General features: G+C 39.7%; 1 protein-coding gene across 6 annotated transcripts in view; it reads left to right on the forward strand.

Annotated features, from left to right (window-relative positions):
* Positions 1–19,805, forward strand: part of LOC143211928 (uncharacterized) — a 297,767-nt gene that overhangs the window by 171,751 nt on the left and 106,211 nt on the right. For 3 of the 6 annotated variants that reach the window (XM_076430066.1, XM_076430064.1, XM_076430065.1), the window contains exon 3: positions 6,330–6,495. The exons of the other annotated variants lie outside the window; for them this stretch is intronic. The gene's annotated coding sequence lies outside the window, so the exon portion shown is untranslated. The remainder of the gene's footprint in view (positions 1–6,329; positions 6,496–19,805) is intronic. 6 annotated transcript variants of the gene reach the window in all.

The raw sequence follows: 19,805 nt of genomic DNA on the forward strand, positions 1-19,805 counted from the left end.
TCACCGGCAGATTATGGCTTCTGCGAAAGTTCGACTGACAGGGGCTGCGACCGATCCGATATGAATCCGATTTCAATGGAGCTCGGCGGCCGGCATAAAAATGTAGTCAAAGTAGACGGTATTACCACTTACAAAGAGACTTCACAGTGGTGGGATCATCGATTTTAATGAAACTTTTTCTGGTGAATCTAAAGCAAAAATAAGCAGACCCGTGTCCGAGCGTTTTTTACAATACCCATTGTTTATGAAGATAATTAACATTTAATTTTATGGTATGTATCCAGAAAATATCTTGATACACTTAATTTTTAACCGACTTCGAAAAAGGAGGAGGTTACTCAATTCGATCTGTATGTGCCTTTTCTTTCTATGTATGTTCACCGATTACGCCGAGATGGATGGACCAATCGGAACGAAACATTTTGCATCATGTAGAGCATGTTCCCGGAGTGGTCCCGTGAAAAAATTTGCATTTTTTTGTTCCTTGCGATTTTATTTGCGGAAGTGTAGGATGGTGATGCCGTTGTGAACTCCGCTGAATGTTATATATTAGAAACAGTATTGTTGATCGAGGCTTTCAGATATTTATAAATCACGATTTGGAATTTGACGGTTGACAGAGAAAGATGTTTTTGTAAATCTCAGACGGAGATTTGTGAATATTCAGACGAAAGATATTTTTCATCATACATTTCATGTATATTCACCGATTACTCCGAGATGAATGGACCAATCAGTGGAGGGTATATCTCCCGATTGGTCCCTTGATAAAAAGTTTGAAATAAAAAAAATTTTACAAAAAGAAATTAAACCGACTTCGAAAAAACGCACTAAAAAATATAAAATAATTTCCATTTAATTTATGTGAATACACACGAACTTAAATACAATACAATCTTTTCGGAAAAATCCTTAAATTCTTCTACATGCTTTCACATATTAATGTATCTTCTCTTCCCACCTACTGATTTCCAAGTCCACCATATTCCAATGAAATCGTAATCAGCAACATTTGTCATTTGGAAAATGTTCAATTTTACGCCGCCTCCGAATGATTGTATTGTATTTAAGTTCGTGTGTATTCACATAAATAAAATGGAAATTATTTTATACTCTTTAGTGCGTTTTCTCGAAGTCGGTTTAATTTTTTTTTTATAACATTTTTTAATTAATTTAAACTTACTATTGAAAGATTGTAATTTATTAAAGTTTTTCAATTTTGGATGAAAATGGACCCAAGTTCCACTACCCAAAGAATGAACTTTTAGTGCATACAAACGATTAAAAGTGCTATAATAAATCTATGTACACTAACGAGCATAACTGATTCAACACACTTTAAATCAGAATAACTTTTTTATGAATGGACCAAACGACTTCAATTTCTCTGTAAGGCTAGAAGAATTAGTTTAGTAAATGACGTCTAAAAATATTTTGAAAAAATGCATTTGGAATTGCGAAAAAAAATAGCAAAAATTGATTTTTAGTACTTTTTTAGCTGGGCCAATAACGAAAATTTAAAAGATGTGTTTGGTCAACTCGTATAAATGATGTACGCTCTGAAAATTTCATTGAAATTGGTTAATTGGTTTACGAGCTACGTATAAACGATCAAAAGTGGTAAAAATTGCAATCTTTTCGGCCTTTTCACCACTTTTGATCGATTTGACCGATTAACCAATATATCAATGAAGTTTTCAGAGCGTATATCATTTATACGAGTTGACCAAACACATCCTTTAAATTTTCGTTATCGGCCCAGCTAAAAAATAATAAATAAAAATCAATTTTTACTATTGTTTTTCACAATTTCGACCAAATGCATTTTTTCAACATATTTTTTAGACGTCATTAACTAAACTAATTCTTCTAGCCTTACAGAGAAATTGAAGTCGTTTGGTACATTCATGAAAAAGTTAATCTAATTTAAAGTGTGTGGAATCAGTTATGCTCCCAACTGTACATTCCATGCGTCGATTTAAGTTTTCGTTATTGGCCCAGCTAAAAAAGTAGTAAAATTCAATTTTTACTATTGTTTTTCTCAATTCCGACTGAATGCATTTTTTCAACATATTTTTTAGACGTCATTTACTAAACTAATTCTTCTAGCCTTACAGAGAAATTGAAGTCGCGTTTGGTCCATTCATAAAAAAGTTATTCTGATTTAAAGTGTGTTGAATCAGTTATGCTCGTTGGTGTATATCCGACACTCGAGATTTAAAATCCAGGTTGGCCTGTAAAATTAAAATTTTCTGCACGAATTGCACAAAACAGGAAGTTAACAAATGTGGATGAATTTTGAAAAAAATTGCCATTGGTAGAAATTTTGAGGAAAACAGCGAGTGTTGGTTTTCATAGCATTTCAATCTGGCGTGTGTTGCCTATAAAAACAGCAAAATTGAATTTACCTCGATTTCGCGAGATTTTCGTTACGGTGTAATAGCATCTGTGTAATCTGAATAATCGTAAAAAATTCGTAAACCGATCGTTTGATGGACGGCGGATGGTTTTATATATGAAAATTGGAAAATCGGATATTGGCCGGGAGAAGCAGCTTTCCAGAGAGCAGCGTGCGTGGATATATGCCATCGATGTACGGTTTATCTCGATCCATCGAGGTCGCGTCAGATGGTGGTCGCTAGCGGAACGTTTCATCAACGTCCTTCCTTCTTGCTGTTCTCATCCTCGAAGGATTTCGTTGTGTTCCCTTTTTTCTCTGTCCCTAAACTCTCGCACGAACCTGAGGATCGACGACTGGTCAAGGTTGCTTTCCCCATCAGATATCGTGACTGTCAGAAAAACCGTAGTGGATCGTTTCTAGGTTTTCTATGGGGAATTCCAGAAAATAGACTGCGTGGTGTGCGTTCGAGCTGATGATTGACGAGGCACCGGCTAGCTGTGGATAATGATTTTTCTACCCTGCTCTCTCGACACCATATCGTTGGCTGTGCTATCCCATAAACTGCCGATTTAATCCATTTATGGCACGGATGAGCAGGTACTATTTAAAAGATTAAAACATTAGAAATATTAAGAACATTCACATAGAAACAATGACAAGAATAACAAACAATTCAGTTGTTTTACATTTCTATTATAAATATTTGGCCACTCGCATGTTCCTCGTAAAATATAAAACGTGTAGATATTCTAATTTAATCGTTCCAATTAAATGATGTCTTAGGAACAAGTTTTACATTGACATGTATAGAATTCTATACATTTGCTTTGTGTATTTTGTTCTGAATTCTATCGCTGTAAACATACTCTGTTTTTTCTAAACAAATTCATTCCTCATTCTCGTTAACAGTCCCCGAGATATTCTATCAAAAAATGTAACAAACGATTCTAACACGAACTACTCGAATATAAAAAAACAGCCATTAATCAGCGGATTAAAAAGGAGAACTTTCCAACCCCGTTTATTTATGTGTACTGAAATGAAGTGGCTAGAACTGGTCCGCAAAAAAAGAGACATTTGCCTTAAACCATCCTGCGAAGATGTGTATCAGTTAAAGGATTAGTAACCATCCTGGCTAGCTCGGGTCCGGCAATTTTTCAGGATCTCGAGGGATGAGGGTAAGATTGAGGCGAACGAAAAAACGAGAAACAGGAGCATAATTTCCAGCGCAGCGGTTGGAAAGACGTTAGCGGTCGTAGATGAGATTTTATCTATCGTTTCCCAGTGAATGCATAATGCGGATGTTGCGTGTTCGGTCCGATGATTGTTCCCGATCCGTTTTCGAGGGATCCGCCGGCGCGCGGCGCCTGGGAGATTCACCTTCCGCGAATTCCGGATAAAAGTTTAATAGAGGGAATAATTATCTGAATTCCTGGAGGTGGACGCCGCTTCCGTTCTCCGGGGACTTGTCGCGGCAATAATGGCCCCCGATGTAATGTAATTGGATACGGTACGCGCCGGATATAATTCATTCCTGTAGCTACGCCCGCGCTGTTTACGACTAATTTCATTAATCGTTACATGCCCCGGCTAATGCCATGCACGAAACTTTCAATTTTACTCTCGCCTGGCTAAGGTCACGGATTCACGGCTCGCCGGGTTCCTGTTCTCCGGTTTCGATCGATTCGACGATTGTCTCCCAGCGGGGGCCATTCATAAACGTCACGCGAAAATTCGCTGGGACCGACCTCCGAATAGTTAAGGAAATGGAAATAGTTGGGAATCACGGATTCGTTGCTTTTCGATTCCTTTACCGTGCTGTTACTCCAGGAATTTATCTGTATTCTTAATTGCTTACTCAACTGTTTGCCTTCCCCTGCGAGTCCTCCAGCGATGTTGCGAAATCTGCTCGACCAATTGGCTTAAAACTTTATTTGCGTCTACGGTTCTGCGCCGCGCCGTTTGTAGTTCTTTTAAGGTTAAGAAGTTTTTAAACATCACTGCCTTTTTCATTAACGACGTTCTTTTGTTTCTAGTTTCTGCTATGCACAAACTCATTAAAATCTTCTTGATCCTTTCATTTCAAATGTACTACGAATTTCTATTTTGTTTCAGTAAAAAAATTTATTAATGTTTACTGTAACGTGTGTGTGTGTGTGTGTGTGTGTGTATTTATTCAGAAATTTTTCTCGAGAAAAAGTGTTACAATTCTGTAGAAAAAAATTTCCCGAAGGACGCAACAATGCGCAATTCACACCAGAACACTCCCTTAAGAGGGCGTGAATGTAATTTGATCACTGGACTGCGAATTTTTGCAGGAAACATGAATAAGTGAAACACAGCAGATATAGTGTACAAGTTTACGAATGTTAGTTTGGACTCATTAAGATTATTAAACAAAAAAATGTTTATCTGTGTAAATATAAGGGTGGAAGTGTGCGTGGAAGTATATGAATTTGGTTGTGGAACGCAAGATAAAGAGAAGGGTGCGATATGAATAGGACGATATCGATTTCACCATCACGTATTATTGATTAATGTAACAAACTGGGTACGACCAGAGACACACACACATATTGTATAATTAAAAATTATTATTAATCCGTAGACTGCGGATTTGATGCATTTATGACAAAAATGAGTACAATGTTTTATTTGATGCATTTATGACAAAAACGAGCACAATGTTTTATTTGATGCATTTGTGACAAAAACGAGCACAATGTTTTATTTGATGCATTTGTGACAAAAACGAGCATAATGTTTTATTTGATGCATTTGTGACAAAAACGAGCATAATGTTTTATTTGATGCATTTGTGACAAAAACGAGCATAATGTTTTATTTGATGCATTTGTGACAAAAATGAAAATAATGTTTTATTTGATGCATTTGTGACAAAAATGAATATAATGTCTTATTTAATGCATTTGTGACGAAAATTCCTATTTCCAGTGTGTTGCGATTCAGGTAGAACATTTTTATTTCGCTGAAACTGCATTTCTCCGGAGTGATCACACTTGTCGCCGATATTCCAGCACGATATCACCGGAGGAAAGTTCGTATCGTAGACATCGAGTGTCTAAGTTTCCGACAATGCTTACGATGAAACGTTGTGTAAGTTCGCGTTGACGAATTTGTAGAATTTCACGGGGTGCAGAGCGGCAGCCGGATTGGCTGTGGGCGAATCGCGAGAAATTGATATTGATATTATTTTTATACATTTGCTTCGTATCTACATATAGCTTTGTAGTGAAGAATGAAACATAATAATACAAGAAAGATGGATCGCGTAATGACGATAAACGGACACTTGTCTTCCAAACAAATTCATTCCACTTTCTCGTCAAGAGTCCCTAAATGTTCCATTAAAAAATGTTAATAAACAATTCTAATATGAATTACTCGAATATAAGAAACAGCCATTAATCGGTGGATCGCGAGAAATTGATAATAGGCGAGAGAGGCGATGATTGTTTTTATACATTTGCTTTGTAGTGAGGAATAAAACAAAATGATACAAGAAAGATGGATCAAGTAACGACGATAAACGTACACTTGTTTTCCAAACAAATTCATTCCTCTTTCTCTCTTTCTCTCTCTCATTAAGAGACCCCAGATATTCCATTAAAAAAATGTAATAAACAATTCTAATATGAATTACTCGAATATAAGAAACAGCCATTAATCAGTGGATCGCTAGAAATTGATATTTTCGCGGGAAAGGCGATGAGATTCGGTGTTCCGCAGAGGATGGTCGAAAGGCGCGTGGGTGGCGGCTGGCAATATCGTAGTGATTAGTTGCCGTGTAGAACAATTATTGCAGAATGAAACTGGCCTCGGTGGTGAAGAAGGCCGGCTTAGCGAATTACGCTACGCTCGAAACGATTATTGCCGCATTAATTTCGTTTTATGCCCCTTGTTGCAGGTCTGGGGCGCGGAATAATTCGGAGCAACGACTTCCCTCGCTTCCTTCCACGAAAACGGCCTCCTATTATTAGGCTGCCGTTGAATACCAGACGACCGCAATAAGCAAGACCGTCGGCCCTGTTTTTTCTTCTTTCTTTCTTCCCTTTTTTTCTCAAAGAAAACAAGTAAGTCCACATACGTGTATAGCACCTGCATGTTGTACCCGCCGCGCGCGCGCGTTCACGTAGACAAGCGCAGTGTTCCTTTCATTTCTCCTCGTTCCGTGTTTTCGTTATTTCCACCTTGACAGGAAGCTTTTCCTCTGTCCCGTGTGCTCACAGTCGGCGCAGATTCGCTACAGGCTCGTTCAAAATTAACTCATTCTCGTACAGTAACGACCGAGCAGTACAAATGTGATTCGTCTACATATTTTAACACATTACCGACCGGTGATTATTGCTTAATTTTGAAAAATCTATGGTTCATGGCTAAACACTTTTTAATGGAACCATCAACAGTAACAGCAATTTTCATTATGAACTAACAAGACACCCTCAGTAACGTCATCTAATAGTTCCGTTTAAGATTGCAATGTAAAAGAAAATTTCTATGCTTTCTTTTGGTACAGCAAAATTATTGAAAATCCTATTAATAGGCTTCCGGTAGGTAAAGTGTTAAGTGGAAATTCAATTGAAATCGTCTTTTATCAATAGTTAACCCGTTGCACTCGGAGCTATTGTCACTGGAAAACGTTTCTTCCGATCTAGAATATTTGCATTCTCTATGATTTTTTAAATCTTATGAATATGAATTTGGTATAATACCTCATACGGGGGTAGTCCCAGAAGTACCCGACCTAACAAAAAAAAAAAAACACAAAAAATTTGGGAAGAAATAACTTTATTTCTCAACGTAGTCTCCTTTTAGCTCGATACACTTTTCTCAGCGATGTTCAATAGCTTCGATACCCTGTTTATAGTGAGATCCGTCGAGCTCCTCTCAAAATAGCCAACAACCGCAGACTCCACCTCTTCATTGTTGGCAAATGTTTTACCACCGAGCCATTTTTTCAAGTTTGGAAAGAGAAAATAGTTTGAGGGGGCTAAATCTGACGAATAGGGTGCGTGAGGAAGCAATTCGAACTTTAACTCATTGATTTTGGCCATCGCGATATCGGATGTATGAACTGGTGCATTGTCCTGATGGAACAACACTTTCTTTCTCGCGTAAAGTCAAATTGACCTTGTTTGCACGTACCACAAGGTCGCCACACGATGACGTTGGCAGCGAAAGTGTTTAGGTATGACGGCAGTGAACTCGCGTGACCATTATAATTACTTATTCATTCAATTTGCGGGACAACATTGATAATAGTATCCAGCATATGATAGGAATGTTTGAATAAATAGTCTGATATTGTTTATTCACGATCAGCATTCATTTCAGAGCAGAATCGATAATCCGTGCTTCTCTAGTCCTCCACATCTGAATTATTAATCACTCTTGTTTCGTACTGCTAACCGTACGTGTCCCGGGACGCTTTGAATAATATATTGGCTCGAGAAAAATTGATAACGGTTAGGAGAGAGGATGTGCAAATCACTCTGATATGGAGCAATTACTTTGCTTAATAAATTATATCACGTCTACTGTCTTCTATAATTTGACTTCACTATTCCGTAATCTGATTCGGTCTTCGTTAATAATTCATATAAAGTAATTTTATTTCGACCAGATGACAAACCGACATGACTTCTTCCTTCATACAATATGTCTGTCAAATAATAATAATTCTATTAACTCTCATAAATCCATAAAGCTCCGCATTAATAATGAAAAAGAAAGATCCGGGGATGCTGGCCCGGCCAATTTGTTTCCACTTTAATCCAACAAATCGCGTTCTGTTTACAATTTCATATCTCAAACGAATATATCGAATTAGAACTCGGTAAAAGAGAAATACAAATTTCTCTGCAAGTAGAAAGTGGGCGAATTTTCACGGTGAACCGGAAAATGTAATTTTTAACTTTTCTCTTTACGACCAACTAAGAAAAATAGAAAGTTAAGGACATCCTGGAATTTATTAAAGATTGCACCATGGCATTCATGTCTTTCTTACTGTTACCTTCATAAAAATGTGTTAGAAACCACAGCAATCATTGCAAAACATATGTCGCGTGATCAGAAGTTTAAATTTCTGATATCATGTCAGTTGTTTAAATATAAATGCATAATATCGATATTAAAAGTTAATTATGTCCCAAAATTAATTCTCCAGCTACAAATTTCTTGAACAGCGCACAAGGATTAATAACCTCCTGTGCAAATAAAAATGAGCATCCCCTAGCAAAGGGCTCCGAGCTCATCCACGGAAAAATTTCGAAGTTGGCAGAAAATATCGCATCCTAGACAAGACAAAGAGTGAAAATATACCGTCCAAATTTCCCGAAGGGCGTGCGCAAGGGTTAATAAACCCTTGGAGCGCAAATAAAAATGAACACAAAGGTTCCCCGGCAAAGGGATCCGAATTGTTCCGCAGGAAATCGCGGAGTCCGTTGAAAATATAGCGTTCTGGACTAGATAGAGAGCCAGCCCCTTTAAAGTCAGAGGCCGATCTCGCCGGGAAACGGTAGCCGGGCGCGCGTTATTCGACAGTGAAATATTCTTGACGAATTCCACTATTTCTGCGCTGGCCCGGAATAATGAGCGCGAGAAAAATATTCGAGCTACCTACCCGAGAATTATTAACACCGGGCTGGCTACCGTCGTGCACACGCTCTCCCTCGGCCACCGTAAATTGTTTGGACGGATATTAATACCGTTAAACGCGGCGCGAGCACCTAAAAAATATTCTCTCCGTCTTCCGGAACGTCGCACGCTGCGGAACGAAACGTCTATTTTCTTCAACGGGAAGATACATATTCCGTGTGAAAAAAACATCGATAGTCTTCGAATATATCGCGCGGAATTCCAACAAAATTCGATAATCATTCAGAAAAGAGTCCTCACCGATCTTGATGACCTTGAAATGGTCACAAATTTGTTTTTAGATATTTGCAACCTATTAAACCTAACTCAATCTTAAAAATATTGCGAATGTGGAGAAATTATACGATGTTTGGTCACAATGCATTGTTTAAAACGTTCGGTACCAGCGTTTGTTTCGTTGCTTACCTTCCTTGTTCGAAAGTTTTATTAAATGCACAACGTACCCAATTATAAATTATTAAAACAATTTAGCAGAAGAAAGTCACAGATTCTCTGAAAATTATGCATTCTAATATAACTTTAAACATGAAGTGCATAAAATTAATTTGACTTTTTTTAAGTGAACCGTCAGATTATGGATGTCGCATATTTGTGACAGTGGTAGCGAACATGTTAATTATGATATGATCGTTCCCCTGTTAAAAATCCAACGTCTGCGACAGTTTAATAATTATTTTTCTTATCCGTTCCACTCTGCGTCTTCTTGATTTTTTAATCAACGACCAGGAGGATTGATACGCTCTCAGGACTGCTAACGTTCACCTTCCCCTCCCTCCGATACTGTTTCCACCCCTTTTCGCCCCTCCGGAAGCCCTCTTTGATCATCTCCTCCCGAATCCCTCGATATCCCTGTTTTCAATAAGCCTGTACAGCGTGGCCGTGTCCTTTTCATTAGAGGGACACTTCATTGTCCCGTTTTCAACCCCTCTTTCTCTTTCAGCCCTCTTCCCACCCCGTGGCCCTACGATCCTCCGCGCACCTTTGCCGGCATCCCTGAAAGCGTTGAAATTCGCGAGAGCATGCAAACTACGTTACGACGATAATGGCCGTAGTAAATAAGCAAGTGCAGGATAAATTATAGCCGCCGCTCTTCCCCTCCCTGCACCCTTTGCATCCCCGGCTCGCGTCACCCCGGCTCTTCCGGTTTGCAACGAGAGAGGGAGGCAGCTGCTGAAACACTTAACTTAACGAATCCTGCGGATAAAGGGTTACGCTCCGTTGCACAAAGGAGAACACTCGAAAAAATATAATTAAATGCTTTATTCATAACTCTTGTCCGACCCAGCCCTTCGTTCCTCCCTCTCTTTCTCTTTTTCTCTGGCAACCCCCGTCAAGGTCTTCTTTCTCTTTGAATGCCCGCAGAGGGTGGGGAGAATGCGAGCACGCGGTTGCAAACGAACGCACGAAATTCTCGAGAGCCTCCGAACAAACGAGAAGTCGTATTTATCGAGAGGACGAGGTTAGGGGAACCGCGGTGGGCCGGGGGTCGTTGGCAGCCAATAATCGAGTTTCTAAAATAATAATCTAAATTCATTTGGTTTGGTCGCTGTTTTTTGTCCAAGCTTTATATCAGTTAAATGGGAACGTATTTATGGAAAGGTTGCAGAGGGGGAAACTGGAGACTTCTATGTATTACCAAATCATGCTTCTCGCGTCGGTTTTCTTGAAGTCGGCAATTTTGAAAAGTGAAGTGCGCCACACGCATGTCAGAAGCTCGCGCGAGGATTAAATTATTAAATCGATATTTCCCGCGAAGGTTTTCCCGATGTTCGAAATTTTGAGCAGCGACGCGCAGCAGATTCTTCATAATATACTGGGCGAGAGTTAAATTATTAAATGGATCATCTCGCAATGGAACTTCCGCCACGAGCTTGTATCATAATCGGATTAGAAATTTCGAAAATTCGGCGGATTCTCCGCCGCATACCATTCACGCGAGAATGAGATTGTTAAATCAATATTTATCGTGTCAGTTTCCCTGAAGCATCCTCGATATTTTCAGCATCCGCGCCGGAAGCGAAATGAAATTATAAAAGACGTGTGTAATTTGATTAACCGTTGGCCGAAATGACTGATTAAAAAACGAATTTTTATTTAGCCCAGTTCCGCGAGGCGAATCGAATTCGTAAGATTCGGTCGTCGAACCGGGAGAGAGTGGAACAAATAGTGCCACGTAAAAAAGTTTATTATGGATCGCTAATTGGAAACCAATCAGGCTTTATAGGCGCGTTTCAACGTACAAGTCATCCGATCCGAAAATCGAGTGGACGTTACAAAGAATCGAAAATGGATTAAACGCTGTCAATCGACTTTTTTATTCAGTAATTAACGCGTGACAGGAAACAGGGAACTATCGATATCGGGCGAAAGGGCTGCGTCGAAAAAATGGGCGATTTTTTTCAAACGAACTTTCACAGCAGGGTCATGCACGATTCAAAGAACAAAAAAGATCAGCTATTCTCATTATCCTTTGTTTTTAGTAAGCACTTGCGTACTGTATTCCTCTGCAAATAATATTTCATCATAGGAAAACAAAAGTTCAGTGACATTGAACACTTTATTTTATTCCTATTGTTATGCTTTTTCCTTAAAGAAGCCAACTATTTTAACACTGAAGCTACCGGAGCTCTAAAAGAAGCCGATACGTGATCCTCATAAAAATAAAACGATTAAATTTATTTGAGCTTTGTGCGGTTAAATGTATTTATTTAATAATTTACCAGGAAAGCATCTTCATCATTTCAATAATGATGAAATAAAAAATCTGGAGCCGGTCATATGACCGGTGGTGGTAGATAAAGCGAGACCTCTCCATTTGTGTCTTCAAATAATGACTGCGTTTCGAACTGGTACGAGAAATTAATTGCATTCTTCATATCTGCCCGCCATTTCTCGGACAAATGACAAAAATAATTAATTCCGAACATTGTCGTTCGCCAGAGCGACTGCGATTTTCGCCGACACAATCGATTGCACAGCGATTGTGTTCGATTTTAAATTCACCTGACGACGACGGGGGTGGAACGAGTAGGCAGCCAATAACGACACGAGGTTAGGAGAAGTAAGAGAGTGGGAGAGAGAGAGAGAGAGAGAGAGAGATCCCGGTGAATATCAGGGTTAACTATTCCGGCTCGTTTCAGCGCCACTCCTCTTTCAGCTCCGCCATCGAAATTACGTTTTCGAGTCACTTCACCCAACGAGATTTGCCTATGCACCGTGAGACACGGTGGCGGAGGGTGGAGGGTGGCTGCAGCGAGGGAAGTTCACCCTCTATTGGCCGAATTTTTGCAATACACTTTTGAATAGCCGCCGGTTGCTTGTGCTGGTCCGAGTCGAGCTTTTCATCGGGACACACGGAAAGATAGGACAAACGGGGACCGTCAGCGGGGTGAGACATTGTATCGTGCGGGGGTGGGGAACAGGGGGTTCAACACATATACAGTCGGGTACACAAGTGATAACTGCTCCCTCCTGAAAGTGCTCGTCGCCGCCGCCTTGTTGCCCAAGGGATGAAAGGACCCGTTATCCCTCGTTGCGGACAGAACGCCGTCCGCAGAAATATAATTTGATTCCTAATTAATTTGTTATTGTCCAGTGGCGAATATTCGAGTGGCGATTTCCACCGGCTGTGGACGGACGTGACATTATTTGACGCTTTGCTCGGGCCACAGAGGTCCTGAATTTACTGACACTTCTCGGAAATTCAACTTCCTCAAATCGGTAGCCAACCCGATCTACGTTACCTTCCTGTGGACTTCGAACATGAAGAAATTAACCCCTACGATTTATTTTACCATGTGTCATGAACGTTTACATTCATTTTACACCCGCGTATTCTCCAATGGCTGAATTATAAATTAAAACTTCGTTTCAATTCAAAGGGAATTAACTCGCTTTTACAGCGAGTCTGACCCGATTATTGAACTACAAGCGGTTAATGAAATTGCATATTTTAGTTATTATGAACGTTTACATTTAATTGGTTTGGAAATAGCACGTTTCATGCGAGAGATCTGCTTACGGTCTTCAAGATGTCTTTATCAGTCTATGTTCGTTCGCGAATGTCACTCGCCAAATTAATATTAAGTGACTAGTTTTTACAATTGAAAAAGCCGCGTTTCGTCCCGAGGCTGTCAGGAGGACTCGTCGGCAAGGCTGCTCTGGCAAACTCTGCCTTGGATGCGTGGGAAGGCGCAACGATTCCCAAAATTTTGTCCGACCACGAAAAAAGTGACAAGAGCGATAACAAGAACGTTCGTTACGTGCAAGATTACGATTGCGAATGCTCTTGTTCTCGATGTTGGTCGTAATTGTTTTTTAGGGGGAACATTTGTTTCGAGGGACCTTTGTTTTTAATTTGTGGGGGAACCTTCTTCGTCGTGAAGAAGGCTCCGAATCAGTCAATGGGCTGATTTCAATGACGTTTCATTGTTTGGTAAATCTCTAGGGAATTTATATTAGAGATTCCAATAAATAAATTAGGCTGAAGTTTATTAACAAAATTTTAATAGAATTAAATTCTTTGATCACAATATTTTAAATCCTACTTCTTCGATGGCAGACTATTGATTAAACAAATTGTATTTTGTCAAAGACAAGAAAATAACGTTTTTAAAACATTTAAATATAACGCCAACTTCACAACGCCAACTTCACATTGGTGAGTGCCGCTACAGTCGCCACATTCACTAAACAATAGTCTGCCATCGAAGAAGTAGGATTTAAAATATTGTGATCAAAGAATTTAATTCTATTAAAATTTTGTTAATAAACTTCAGCCTAATTTATTTATTGGAATTTCTAATATAAATTTCCTGGAGATTTACCAAATTGTATTTTGTCAAAGACAAGAAAATAACGTTTTTAAAACATTTAAATATAACGCCAACATTGGTGAGTGTTGCTACAGTCGCCACAATTGATATACGCAAGGCGATGTGTTGATTGGGTATTGCCGAACGCTGCATATTTCCCGTTCAACACACCATTGATGATTCGTCATCCTCCACGGCCGACTTTAGCAGCCTTCGGGTGAAAGGAGAGAGTCAGAAAGAGAGAGTACGATATTCTAGTGGACGGTCCCTTGCGATCGAACAGTCTATTTATTATTAATAAATGATTAAACTGCGGAGTTTTATGCAAAACATTAGGTGTACAAACGAAGCAACCACCAAACTTCACAGAAAGTATTTAGAATTATTTTACAGGGTAGAATGTCATTTTATCGTTGGTAAATAATTAGTTCATGATCAAAGAGCCACGAATTAATTTGTACATCTAACAATATACTATCAAGAGAATAGACTGATAGATGAAAATATCTGTCCATCCAACAAAGTTATAAATTCAGTTTTCTTTTTCATTTTTCGACGAGTTTCATTTTAGGGGTTGCAGTCGGTACGTGTATAGGGTGGGCTAAAAGAACTGACACGTTACCTCTTTTTCGTGCACGGACGAAATCGCTGGGAGTGAAATTGATGAACACGCGAATTGATTTTTGGCTTAGCCCGTGGTGCGAAGCCAATTTGAGCGTGATTGAACGCGTAATCTGTTAACAAGATGGCACCTCGCTCGTAAATACCTATTAAATTACAATGAAAAGGATTTGATATATAATTTGCCTTGCGATAAACACGAATATGATGTACTTCACACCGGCACAAATATCTCCGAGCGTGTAAATCTAATTATCTATGGGCACGTGAACGGGGCGGTGGAAAATGGTCGCAGGGTGTAGTCTAATGCAAATGATGCGGTGTCTCGACTCACTCGATTAACGGGCCCTAAACGACGATATTCACGTGAAACATATTTCTTCCCAGTTCTTCTACAAGTTAATTATAATTCAACTTGAATGTACAAAATTGATAAAACACAGAGTTAATTAAAATTAGATAGTTTCATTCTTAAGTTTAATTTCCATTTCACTTCTTACAATTAGTCGCATAGACCATCCTCTGTATTATGTTCTTCATAGCTACAATAATTCGAATTTCTTTGTCCTGAACAATGGAAACCAGAGTCGTCGGATTAAGACTTGTGTCCCCACTCTACCTTCCTCTTCTACGATGCTATTCTCGTTTTTTGTGGCATAATATTTATTTCCTTCTGAAAAATAATGTTTGTATTGTGAAAAATCAGTTCCCCACGCTTTCGTCACGTGACATGTTTCTAATCCGGTACTGGCAAAGAGGGGGTAACTTTTCTCCTCAATTCGACACCAGAACATTAATCACGGACGAACAAAATTTCATTTTGGCTTACTTCACCCACGTAATGGAAAAAAATGGAACGTATGTGAAACACGTTGCCTTCTACCATCCCTACATTTGCCTCGAATATCCTACCTCCTCGTTACTTGCTCGCTTTAGAAGATTACGCGAAACCACCTCGGAACGCCATTTTTCACCGAAAATCCCCCGACTCGTTTATTTATTCACGTATACTTCAGAGACGGGGTAAAATTAATACATAAATGCGACAAGGAATTAACAACGGATATAGCATTTATTCCTATCTTAAAATGGTGATTTAATATATTCTCCATTTCCAACAATTTTTATCTTAAAAATAAAAAAATATGCAGAAATTCTTTCTAAAATAGCGGTCTTTTAATAATGAACCTGCCAAGCACTGAAAGCTGAAAAAAAATGCTTCATCTTATAAAGATGACAAGGTGCATTTATTTAGATTTTGTGCGGAAATAAAATTGAATCACTTTCCATGGAAGGATTTTTGAAACTTCAATTATAATTATGAAATACAAAATATGAAACCTACTCCTCGTTCTTGATAAATTTTAAAAAATGGTTACTTGACTATTATTATTTTGGTTATCACCGAACCAGATTTACGAAACGTCATATGAAGATTGATTTATGAGAAATTGAACGAATAACACGTGCGCTCCATCTCCTCTTTCGTGACTACATAGTTACACACGAGACGCGGAAATGCGACGCGGCGACGACGTCAAGAATCTGAAAAATTCGAATATTCGAGGGTCATTTAGCTTTCGTCACCGCGGGATATATCGCATGGGAAGGGAAAGCAGTGGACGTTTAAAGACGTCGTAAATTAAGTCTTTCTCGGCGCTGCGTCGCGTCGTCGAGCGGCCTATGAAGGCCCTGTCTAAACACCTGTCTTTATCATTCATACCGTGAACGATCCTTCGTTTTGTAAACCCTGCAGAGCTATCCCGTTTCACAGACCGTGGAATGTCACTGTAGGTTCGTTCATAATGATGCATCGTTGAGAGGAATGCAAAATTCAACTGTGCAAAAGAAATTTTAGAAATGCAATACATCAGATCATTTTTTGATACTCTAACGAACCAACACCGAAGCTAAACATCTTTGTAATAATAACTCTTGGTACAACTTGGTAATCGGGATGTAAAAACTGTAATTACTTTAAAACAGTAAACAAATTTAAAACTGCCGACTTATTATTTTCACCTGATAAAAATTCGTGTACGCAGTTACAGCCCTACTGAATACGTGAGTTTTGTCAAGCGCCAAGCCTGTCTTGCCTTTCTTTTCATTTAGTCCGCGATATCCGATTTCGCCGAATTTAATAAAACTCATTAAAATTTTGTTTGCAAAGTATTATTTTTTAAGTACATTCGTAATATGATCCCCAAATTTATTAATAGAATGCAATCTTTTAAATTTAATTTAATTACGAAAAGTCCAAACGGAAAGTTCAGTGTCAGTCACCGGTGACTGAAAGTTAATATTTTTATTTATCAAAAATCGTGACATGGTATGAAACTCATTAAGTTACAACTTCATACGTTTCGAAGACTTCGAAGTTCCCTTCGTTCCTTCGAATCCTTCGAAGCTTCGGAAAAGTTACAGCTCTAGTTTCTGCAGCTCGCAACTGTGGTGGACAATTTTTATTTTGCATAAAAATCTGTAGTCCAATAGTCGGGTAGAGTCGTGTTAGAGTCACGATTTTCACAAGATTGCAAAATGCACACAGCGCTGAATATGCATGGCATGCTAGATGCTGTAGGTCACATTGAAGGGTGATACGCATAGCTTCATGCGTATAAAAAATTTGGAGAATAGTCTATCAATAATAACAGCGCTTAACCCCTTGCTTTATAATATCGTGTTTGACTCGTGATGAATTTTCCGAACACAGATTCTGATAAAAACGTATGTTAATCATTTCTATTATGGTTTTGTTAATTTGCAGCTATTGGAGAACACGTAGGCATACACTCAGTAAAATAAGTCTCGGTACACCATTTACAACAGAATAACTTTTTTATAATTATACCAAATGACCTGATGTTTTGTAAGCAATGATGTGCAAAAACTATTTTCTAAAAATTACAATTTACAAGGTCGCATGCAAAAATAAAAACGGCACTTTTTAAAACTTTTATTTGGGCCCTTAATAAAAATTTAAAATATATATTTTGTAGATCTATAGCAGTTACACACCTGGTGAAGATTTCATCAAAATCGATTAACATACACACGAGCTACAAGCGGTTAAAAATTGTGAAAATACGACTTTTGATCAGTTTCTGCTTAAAATCCACAAAATCGTACAATACATCTTTCGATGCGTGTCGTCTTTTCCTGCGTCAACCGATTTCGATAAAATTTTCAGCATGTATATACCTAACATAGATCTACAAAACATATATTTTAAATTTTCATTAGGGATCCAAATAAAAAAGTTTTAAAAAGTGCTTCTTTTATTTTTGCATGTAACCTGATCAATTGTAATGTTTGGAAAATCTTCTTGGACACCATCTAGTAAACCAATGCTTCTAATTGCTAACAAATAATCAGATCGTTCGGTACAATTATAAAAAAGTTATTCCGTTTTAAAGGGTGTACGTAGACTTATTTTACCGAGTGTACATACAACAGATATAAATTTTCTGCTTTTTTAGGAAATTCCGATCTACAGAAAAGATTTAATCACTGAAACCGTAAAATAAATCGTAGGGCAAGGGGTTAAAATCGCTGAGCCTTAACGCTTCGGACAGCCGTGCTTATAATGTGGAATTGACAGAAAGAATTCATATATCAAGGTTGCGAGTATAATCGAGTCGCTAATAACCATTCGTGCGGCTCTAGGCTCGCGGTAGAAAAACCCGCGAATCCTCAATTTCCCTACAACGGAACACAGAGTTATTTCCAGCAGTAATAATTATTACCGAGCTCCGTTGCTCGGGCCGTGGAGCGAAAAACGACACAGCGCGCGGCGCGGGAAAAAAGGAGACTGTGCCAAAAGGAAGAGCGAATGAGACGAACTAGATAGTGGAGGTAGAAAGAAGAAGAAGAAGGAGAAGAACTAGAAGAGGAAGAGGAAGAGGATGAGGAGGAGAGGCGGTTAGAGGGATGAACATACCGTGGACTCTCGGTGTGTAGTCGCACGCGCCCCAGTATCGAACGAAAATGTCGCCCGCGAGGAGAGAGAAAGAGGGATGGCCAAGGAAAAAGGGGGGTTCGAGGGGGTGGTTGGTAGGAGAACACGCGGCCGTGAGCAAGAGCGAGGAGGACAGGACGATACGTTGGGCGAGTCTCTCGGTGCTGTCGGCGAAACTGGCGTGATTCCAATGAACGGAGAAAGAAGAGCATAGTTGGGGCACCGTTGGTACGAGTGGGTAGGGGTAGGGGGTGCAGCGGGAGGGGAGGTACATGTCGCGACACAAAACGGGTCCAGTCATTCTCGAAATAGGCGGCTGGAATGTCAGTTCTTGGTAGCGAGAGACACAGCGCGGCGTGTCTCCTCTCTCTGTCGCTACCTTTCTTTCTATCTTTCTGTCCTCTCCTCTTTATCCGGCCCTCCCCCCTCTCTCTCTCTCTCTCTCTCTTCTCTGTTCGTCTCGTCCCGCTGCTGGGTTTCGGTCCATCTCTTGATTCTTTATAACGGGCGGGGAGAAGAGGAGAGAGGAGAACGACGGAAGGAAAAGAGAAGAGACAAGATGAGACGAGAAGAGAGGAGAGAGGAAAGGAGAAGAGAAGAGAGGGCCACCCATGTCTAGGGCCGCGATCGTGGAAGGCGCTGAGCAGCCATTCGGCACAAAGGACGGGAACGACAAGCACGACAAGACCGGGCCACCGAGAAAGATACCGATGGCATTTAATAGCTTACCTCGGAACGTTTTAGATAATGACTGCGGCCGGACCTCGAAGTGCCTTCTTTCGTTTGATTCCGACCGGTGAACCGCCCGCTCCTCTTTTCCCTCTCGCTCTCGCAGCGACAGGAACGATGGCGGGGGGTGGGAAGGGGGTGAAAAAGCGAGCGGCCAGATAGATGAAAAGGAAGAGCACTCGACGGACGGAGCGCGGAGACGGAAGAGGCGGCGCCGGAGCGGAATGATTGATACAGTTCTTTTTTACGAGCGACCATAAAGAAAAAGGAAAGGACGGAGAAAGGAGAGAAAAAATATACACGCCAGGGGAAATTAATTGCGCTCCGGGTTATCGTTAAATAGCCGATGAAAACACCGACCTATACTGCTTCCTTCCCTCTTCTGGTGCTCGGTTTGCACCTACGCAGCCATTTTAGCGAACGTCTTTGCACCCGATTGATTTCTCGAGGAAAACTCCGCGGGGATTCTGCTTCAGCTGCAGAAATATTGGGGGCACTGATATAAGTAATATCGTTTTTCGATGTGTGTACGAAATTTTTTATTTTCGTCGTCATTTTGTAGAATGTGGGGGGATCTTTGTGCCTAACCATCGCCTCTTCTTTA

The sequence above is a fragment of the Lasioglossum baleicum genome, chromosome 9 (genome assembly GCF_051020765.1).
Source record: "Lasioglossum baleicum chromosome 9, iyLasBale1, whole genome shotgun sequence".
Classification (NCBI taxonomy): Eukaryota; Metazoa; Arthropoda; class Insecta; order Hymenoptera; family Halictidae; genus Lasioglossum; species Lasioglossum baleicum.